Here is a 10,000-nt window from a genome sequence, read left to right as displayed (position 1 = left end):
GCCGTTCGAGGGATCTCGACGAGAAGAAGGGTAAGCTTCGCATTTGAGAGGAGCTTGAAGAAAATCATCTCGCAGAATTAATGGCGTCACTGGAGTGGAAGTATCTAACCAACCAGCACCATCAAGCCACACAACACATCACATCCCAGCCTTTGTAGTTCCTTTCCGAGGAAAGGAAATACTTTGTCGAGGCCGGTGTTTATGTGAACTTCCGATACACCATCAAACACACGGAGCGGTTCCACAGCGACATGTTTCTCTTCCTGCGAAGCAACAACCGGTAATGTAACGGAATTAGCAACAATGCCTGGTATGGGCCACCGCCACGGGGCAACAATACTACGTTCGAACAAGACATTCATTGTCAAGCCCTGTAGTCTCGTCGAGCGTACAACGACATAGGCCCTTGTCTTGAACAACGCAAATCGTGTATCTCGTTGAAACCGTAGAGCAGCCATAGTAGGCCGGGTTGCTTGCGCTGTCACCGCCAAAGATCATCGTTCTGTATCGTGTATCCCTTCCCCACGAGACGATTGATTGCGAAATGATTGGAATACACGTGCGCGAATATGTAGGCGTGTGGGTTTTGAAACAAATACTTTGGTTGGTTGGTTGGTTGGTTGGTTGGCAGAGAAAACTCCTACGCACCATCGCTCTTCTCGCCAAGACCAGATCAGAAACACTCCAATCAGTTTACTGAGAATTTCGCGAACGCCAAATTCCGTTTCCATTGCCATTGTTGCGAAGTTGGTGCGCTCATGTGGTCATGATAACGTGATAACGTCATCGTTGACACCTAGAAAGTGGTCTGAAAAACCCAATAACGTTACGAGACATGATGACTTCATTTGACCTCAACAACCCCAAAAAAGCGTTGGAAAAAGGAAAAACTTCGTTCAAAAGTTCGAGAACCTCAACTCAATGGTCCGTAACGTTAGCCAGCAAACACACTCACACACACACACACGAACATACGACATCATTATCGTGCTGGAAACGACTGTTTCAAACAGTCACCAACTTCGGGACCCCTTATTCGGGCAAGCATCTTATTTTAGTGGCAATGCGCCAGTCCATTGACCAGTTCTCGCCTCGTTCGCTGACTCGAAGGCGTTCCAACTGACTCCCAAGTCCAGTCAAGCTCGGAGAATCCAGCGCATAAACAAATGCTAATGGCCATTTAGTTACGCTTTTAACACGCGTTTTCCTCGACGCTGCAACGCCGCAAACGCAGTACTTCCACTTCCTATTTCTTCAACTCCCTTGTCCATCTCACTCTACGATTGATCCGCGGTTGCAGTACGCCAGAGCAGGACGAACGGTGCTCCCAGCTCGCCGTTGCAATCGACCTGATGATGGTGGTGGCTGCTGCTGGCTTCAGTGAACCGTTTCCAATTTTGTTTACGTTTTATTTGCCTGCCATTTCCAGGCGACCCACTTATATCCACATCTCGGGGCCTTTTGCTCGAGCTGCTCGATGGCCGGTGCCAGGGTTTTGAGCCGGAAAACAACCCTCACTCGCCACACTCTGGTCGGAAATCGTACTTTGGTTCACTTCGAATCAAATCGAAACATTTTTTTTGTTCTTTTTACTAGCAACCCCAAAAACCCTCTCACAATACTATGACCTTTTCTGTTTTCTCGGTGTCTCGAACGACTGACTGGAACTTTCGGATGGATCGGCTCGTGCTGGTGAAATGAGCTGAAAATGGGCCACTTTTTACGTTCCAATCTAAACACGGATTATGGTGCACCGAGCAGAAGTCGAGGGCCCGGGGGAGAGTTGCTTCCAGGTAGGAAGACTTCTTTTGATCTTAAACCCCGGCACCGATACCACAAACTAATCACTTAACTAAACAGTTCTCCGTACCCTCCGTCTCGCCGGTGCTGGCGCCGTCATCTCACCGCCACGTGCCGTACTACGCCCCGACGACGACGACGACGACGACGACGACGGCATTTCATCGTTGACGACAAATCTCGGATCTCAGGCTAATCAGGATGGAATCCATTAATTAGTAAACGAGAGCCAAACCGTTCTTGGAGTATCTTATTATTCATGGCTCGCGCGGGAACGTAAAGGGCACAACACGGCAGACGATCGGTCCCCATTGCTTGGGTTGGAACCAACCAAACAACCAACCAACGAACCGAACCAACCACCGATCCATTCGCTCGGCATTAAATTTAAACGAGTATCCGGGGTCACTTTACAGCTAAATTTTGAATGACTTGCTTACATTGTACATTGGTTGGTGGTTGGGTGGAGAGGGCTATGGGGCGCACAACCCAGTGTTAAGCGACCTTCGCTTCGAGCGTTCGAAACCGTTATCGTTTCTGTTGTGCCACTTTGAACACAAGAGGTGTCCTTGAGCGTGTCGCTTTGAGCGAAACATTTTCCGGTCTGAGGAGAATAAGGTAGTGGAAACGAAACTCGTTAATTAGGAGAACATTTTTATAACCCCTTAAGCTCCCTCATTCCCGCCCCGCGATTCCAATCGAGGTCGGTTAGGCAAAAGGACGGGAATAATGTTGAGGACTGTGTCAAGCGGCACTTCACGAGCTGAAGTGGTGCTGAAGTCTATCGCTCAACCGTCTCCAAATGGTATGCCAAATGCAGTCCCTGGAGTACTGGTGGGAAACTAGTTGAAGCACCACTTCAACTACTTCAACAATCGCTGCCAAAGGTAAGGCACTCTCACCACTCGTCAGCAGAGACGTTAACGGCGGAGTAATCGTTCGCTTGCAACCAATTTAAGGATTTAATTTCTATTAATGCTTCCCGGGGAGCTCATTAAAAGAGGCATCGGGAGGAATACATGCAACAAATACCAGTCTGTTTTTAGCTTCAAATTCGAACCCAGAAGGTCGTCGTAGTCAACGTCACCAACGTTGTCTTTATACTCCTTTCGATTCCGATCGATGGAGACGCCTGGTGGTGTTGGTTCGTTTTTCTTTTAGCCTTCATCTTACGTCGTGCTGTCGCCATTGCGCCCAGCGAATGAGGCATTAAATTCATAATCTCCCCCCCCCCCACCTCCCGGGGGAAGGGAAACCCATGGAGCGAGTGAATCAATGACCGCATTACGATCAGTAAAGCTCATCCTCAGCACTCGGCATCCGTTTTTCCGCCTAACAGCCAGTGTTGTCTGCCAACAACAGCATCGCTGACGTCCGCAGATACACACCCGACGCACACGATAAGGCAATCATAAAACTAATCGAACACCACCACCACCACCACCATTGCTCGACGAAGATGGCCATCTTGCCGTTTGGGGCCGAGCCCGATGTTCCGGGAAACCAGGGACCAAGGTACCCACTCGCTTAGCTACAGGATTTTCTCGCATTAAGCGCTAAGTAACCGATTCACCACGCACCAGTGGCCAGCTTTGCCATCGTTCCGTTCCTGCCAGCCGAGTGTTTCGTTCGGTGCAGAGCAGAGCAGAGCGCACGGTGCAACGGTGCAACGGTGCAACCAATGCACCAACCGAGCTATTGGTTCGTTCGTGCCCTGGTTCTGACACGGCCGGCCTGGTACTATGGCCGCCTTACGTAATGCCCCAAATTGCAATTTCCTGCAATCTTAGCCAACGGTTCCTCCCTTAGTACCTCCACCGTCTCTGCGCTGCTCAATGACATAAGCACCATTCATACGTTCTCAGAGCAAGAGAGCGATAGAAAGAGAGAAAGAGAGAGAAGAGAGAGAGAGAGAGCTAAAGAGAATTCGACGAAGGAATCGACCAGTAGCAGCAGTAGCAGTAGCACAAGCATCTGCAACACGGGCCACTGACGCTGGCAATTGGGCTGCAGCACTGACAACACGTGCTCGGCAGGCTGGCTGGCTGGTGCATGCCCGGTGCAAAGGACTGCCAGCAGCACTGTATTGCAGTTTTTGCTTCCTACGACCCCCCACGACCTCACCTTCTCACGGTCCCAAAAGCCGGTGGCGACGTATGTTCGTTTGGTGTATTGATTTTTGGCGTTCAACCACCGAAACCGAACTCCAACCTACTTCTGCGCTGCACCTCCCGTGATCGGTACCGTGAATTAGTGCGCCATAGTGCCTCCGTCCTGCTGGTCGCTGCCAGCGACAGCGAATTGGCCTGACCTACCGAAACTCCGGAACACACAAAAACCCCCCAAAAACAGCACCCCGGCAGCTGGTTTGTGGCATCACGGCCTGCCAACATCATGTTCACTCCGGTGGCATCGAGGAATGTTCGCTGAACTTTCACGGTTCGGTTCGGGTCGGGTCTGGTTGTTCGGAATGGTGTCACGAGCGAGCATTTTCGGCGATCGATATTGGGCCCCTTTGGCGGGCAAGGGCAAAGCGCCATCCCTATGACCCTTTTGTTGTCCGTCCGTCCCCCGCCGTCCGATGGATGGAATGATAGTTTTAGCTTAATTCGTGATGGTTTAGAATCTGAAGCGGATAAAGTTTTCGGGAAACCGGGAAGAGTGGAGTGGCGGAAAAACAACTATTTTGAATTAGACATTAGGGTTGCTCGAAGTTACAGATCACCGCCTGCTTTGGTGTGTGTCTGTGTGTATTGCTACTCAACGAACAGTTTTCGACAGTTTCCGAACAAATCCAAACTTTCCGGGAAGGGTTGTGGAGCCTTTGGGTTGAAGGAATAAAGTAAAGGGAGGCTTTGCTCAAAACCACCATCAAGCGCACAGTTTCCTTCACAAAACCGTCCATCGGCTACATGATTGGGGTCCCTTGGAGTTCCGGTGCCGTCTTAAAATCTGTTTAAATACCCCGCAGCATGAAATGGACCACCCTTCCGGACCCGAAAGCATCATTTCATCTCCATTTTCATGGACTATCATAGACAGTAACCACCATTACACAAACTTCACAGCCGGGCAGCCGGGCAGCTAGTGGGAGGGAAACATCCTGAAGTGCTAATTGTAAACACGATAATGCCCCTCTAGATCAACCGTATAGATGAGAGTTAAATTTAGAATTTTCATTAATCGGCTCGCTCGAAAACAACAAAATGGCAGCCGCGTATAATGGCCGGGAACGCTGGGGATGTGTAACGAAAACAACCTTTCACTGGAATCGAGGGAGTGGAGGGTGTAACACCTTCCCCCGTGTGTTTGCACAGCCTCGCCATGCCACGCCTCGCCACGCCACGTCAGCTCCATGTTTGCTGCTGCTCGTAATCCTTTTATGGATCATCAATTTCAATAAACTCTCAAACGCTTCGCCTTCCAGGTCTAGGGCAGGGAAAAATGAAGAGCGACTCTCTTGTGGTGGTTCGTGTCGGCCGCGGGGCATTTGGTTCGGGGCGGGATAACGTGAACGGTACAATCACTCCAACGCACAGGTGATTGCGTCCGGGTTTACGCTCCCCATCGGATACAGCAGCCATAGAATGGAGCATCCCGTACCAAGGTACGGACCGGACTCGTGTGCTGATGCTTCGGATGGATTGCTTCTTTCCCTCTCAGGGTCCTTAGCCCTAACCTTGCCAACCTAACGCCGCCTAAGGATGGATGCATCCATTTTCCGGCCGATACCGAGCAGTTCTGGCTCGTCCAACATGCTACAATGGCATGTGGCTAACCTCGTTTACCATACTGCGTACTGCACACCAGGGTCCCCCCGCTGACCCTGGCACTGACGCCAAGTATGGTGCGGTTATGGTGCAATGATTGATGGTAACATCGGCACGTCGATCGGCAGCATCGACAGCGATGAGTAGCGTTCTCGAAGGGTGTTCCGAACCGTCAAGAGCCGACCACTACTGGTTCAAGTGCGCACTGAAGCGAGAGTGAAGCGGTGGCCGTATCGCTGTTCCACCCTCTCCCCGGTTGCAACCAATCCATCCATCCAGCCATCCATCCATCCAACCATCCATCCATCGATGAACTAATTAGAAAATTCTTGAAAAGCCACCAGCCAGCCAGCACCATGAGGTTGTGCTTGGGGGCTTTTGAAAAGCCAGCAGGGAGTTGCCCTACTTTTAAACCATTGTGGCCATGGTGCTATTACCTGTTTCGAGAGGGACCACCACCACCACCAGCAAAGGGATGAGCAGAATAACGGAGAAGGGTAACTGAATCAAGGGTTTTGTGAGGCTTTATGAATATGTATCCATTCCGTTCGCCGACTACTGCGTGAGTAATCAATTTTAATCACGTTTTTTTGCCCTCTATTTACACAACACAATAGCAACCTATTGTTCTGGGTTGTTAATAGAGAAATTACATGAAAGGATCAAAACTGGGGGGCACCGGAACCCGGGCGGATCTTCCAGTTAAAATTAATTTTTAATACTACCACCGCGTCCGGTCCCTTTTACAAACTTTAACCATCGCCATTTGCTGTTAACTTGATTGGCATACTCCTGCCCAAAAAAAACGCGGCCAAAGGTCACTCTCGCTTATGAAGAAGGAGAAAAAAAGGTCAGTCGACTCCACAGTATCCGGTTCCTGTAGACGGAGGTTTGTCTATCAGGGCACAACAATTCGTTATCGAGCAATTGATCAGTGGTGTGGTTAAGGACCGACGTTAAGGTCTAGCGTGTCTGCGTTAATCCTGAAAAACTTCATCGGGATGAAATTGTTCCATAAACTGTACCGTAATGTAGCCCCTTTCCCCGCGTCGCACCTTCGATGGATCGTCGACACCCCCCACGGTACGAAACAATGCGCCAAGCGAGAAATTAAACAAATCAACTAACGTGCCCGACCGACCGACCGAGGGAAACTCATTTTTGGAGCTTCCGTTTTGCTTTCCAACCATCCTTTTTCGCCGTTGCTCCGTTAGTCTTCGTTATCGGTTATCTTAATGTCTGTTCGCCTCATCCAAAGGGGATGTTTCGAAGGGGAGGCGACGGAGGACCAAAGTTTGCTTCAACAGCAGCAAACGGAAGCAAAACAACCGAACAACCGTCTTTCGCAAACAATGGGGGACCATTGTTGCGAGCACCCAGTCTGCCTGATGCCCAGCACGCCGAGCCGTTGGCATAAAAGTCAAGTAACATCAAGTCAAGAAGCAGCACCGAGACAGCGAGACACCCCACCGCGCAGCGGAAGTGCCGTGGAGCGGGAGGTATGCCGATGAAATTTGGTCCAAATTCGGGCACAATTTACGAGCACTTTATTGGTGGGGATGGGGGGGAGGCCCCAGCATGAAATCTCACATCTTCTTCACACGCTCTACGGGCTCGTGCTCTTCACTGTTAGCAGGAAGGCTTCTCCAAGGGGAGGTCCTGCTGTGTTTTGTTTTTTTTTGCCCGGTCCTCGGACCCGTCTGTTTGTCTAACCATTTCACTCACGCCACATCGCGCACATAGAGAGAGAGAGAGGAAAGGCGCACCGGAGGCAGCACACCACAACAGTTCCGCGTAACAGGCGAGGTCCGCGAGGAAGACACAGACACCGGAATCATCAAATGACAGATCACCATCACCAGGAGCACCACAGCAGCTGTAGCAACGGAACGACAACGACGACAATTCGCTTGCAAGCGATGAAACCAAATCAACACACACCGTAGGATGACCGTACGGATGGACGGACACAGACACGGCGTACATACACATACGCGAGTGAATTGAATTATCGTCAAGCGAAACCCGTTCAGCGTTACGTTGAGGTCCGACCGCTCGTCGGCCCGGCATCGTTGGCCCCTCGTCGAGCGGCTCTGCCTCTGCACTCACGTAATTGGTTTTGCTGCGTTACCGACGGTTACTATTACTACTATTCACTATTGGCACTTGCAATACTACTACTACTACTGCTGCTGGTCAGACCCTTTGGGCTCCACCGTGCAGCTGTCCGGAACGCGCGGAGCGGAATCGCGAAAAACCCTCCGTCCGCCGAAGGATGAAACGAAGCGAAGCGAACGCCGAGCGCGAGCAAATCCCATCCCGTGGTTGACCTACTGGTTTCGGCTGAGGCTGAAGATAACTTCCAACCCACTACTCCTCGACCCCCACCCCCTCCACAAATTCCACCACACTCACTTCAACACGCGGAAACGGCTCAACGGACCAGACAGCCCCCTCGAGCTTCGGGAGAAAGTGTGCCACCGGGAGCACTGGGGCATGCAGCGCAGCCCAGCAGTCTGCGCGGGCTAGATGTGCCCGGAACTGGGACCGGGAAACCGAACTCGCGCGAACACCCTGGCAAAGCACAAAGGTGTCTACCACACCGTGGCGCGGAACTGCAACTGAAGACCAACCGACCGACTGGACGACCGACCGACCGACCGACTGATGGGATGCCCGCTGATGTCAGCAGCGACCTGCAGCCTGCTGCTGCCACGAGGTTTCGTGAACCGACGACCAGGATCCGTGCCAGGACACGGACACACACAGACACACAGGGACAGGCGCGCGCACACACACACACACGAATACTGTACGCGTTCGTGCGCACCTTCGTTTCCGGTGACCACTTAGCACGTGTCCCGAATCCTCTGGTGTTGTCTCCTAATATCCCGTTCCAGGTGCTCCACCGCCAGCAGGCCACGGCAGGCCACAGCTGTCATTCCAAGCAAAGGGAGGAGGGGATGTCCCAGAAGCGCTTGCGCATACCCGACCCGAACCCGAGGATGGCTCGTGCGTCGCGGCCACGAAAGGGACTCCCAAGCACGCACGGGCGACCCAAACAGTGGCCCTTCATGGCTCGTCAGTGTCTAGGGTCGAGTGTGTGTGTGTGTGTGATGTTTGTGTGTGCACGGGACAGGAGCGGAACCGAAGCGGCAGTGGTTTCGCCTTCCATCCGGTATGACCTGCTGCTCGAGGTGAACTCCAATTTATTTTTTGTTTTTTGGGAGCTGCCGTCGTCTGGGAACGGACGTCGAATTCATCCCGTATCCTCTGGCCTCGCCAGAGACCGTCCGGGCCCTGGAGTGTTTGCGCCTCGGCACAGTTCACTTACCCCCCCTGGGGGGGGACAGGATGTAAATGAGGTTAGAAACGTGATTTTCATTAATCCATCCCGACGACTCATCGATGAACAACCAAGCCGTTGGCCGGTGCTTAAAGTCGGTGTCGGAACCGAAAGAAAGAGAGAAAAAAAACCCGGACGGTGACCCGGATGATGCGATGGGTCGAGCATTTGGACGCCTGACGCTTTCTTGCTCTTCTCCACTCACCCACCGAGCCCAAGGAATTCCTTCTTGGCACTCGGTCGACGCCATTCCGGTCCGAACCGGTGTCGGTGTCCCGGGGGGAGGGGAAACGTGTGATGGAACCATTCCGGCTCTCTAGCTCAAGGTCGTAGATGTCAATGGTCGAGCGTGTAGACTGCGTTGAACTACCTCCCGGTCATGGTTTGTCTTAAGTTTCTTCCGATCATATTAACAATAACAGCGGGTGGTTATGCAGCGAGACTTTGTTGTTGATTGTGGTTGCTCTCTTGCGCGATTAGTGGAGTGTGGAAAGCGAACGGGAATTATGCTATATGCCCTTTAACTTTGCATGCAGAGCAATCAGAGTGGATGGAAACGGAGGAAATTATGTAACACAAACCAACATGGCATCGATTTCAAATCAGATATACGAAGTTTGGGATACTTCTTCAAGTCTTCGACCACAATGACTCGTGATGATCGGAGCAAACATTAAACCAACTCTCGAATAAGGGATTATGAAATGTTTAAATCTTCATCTTAAACCTTCATCGTATTTCCGTTGATTTTGAACTTTAAATGAAAAAAACTGCAAATTTGAGATGTTAGTGGCAAATGATAAGACCATTGCAACTGTTTGGTACTCCAGGATATTAAAATTAAAAAGTGGGATCGGATCCTCATTATTTCGTTTAGTTTCTTATGCAATTGTAAAAGGGAAAAGAATGAAACATTGCTTACTGATGAACCTAAAGCTGTTTGTTTGAGTTATGTCCTTTATAAACATATCTTTGTGAAGTAAATGGTTTTTGAGTTCCTTTTATATAAATCGAAAGAAAACAGAGCATCGCATCGAGCATCGCTGAGTGCATTTGAAAACATCAAAACGTGTTTCCCAAAACC

The sequence above is a fragment of the Anopheles darlingi genome, chromosome 2 (assembly GCF_943734745.1).
Source record: "Anopheles darlingi chromosome 2, idAnoDarlMG_H_01, whole genome shotgun sequence".
Classification (NCBI taxonomy): Eukaryota; Metazoa; Arthropoda; class Insecta; order Diptera; family Culicidae; genus Anopheles; species Anopheles darlingi.
The sequence above is the reverse complement of the archived record's forward strand: the minus strand, read 5'-3'. Positions refer to the sequence as shown.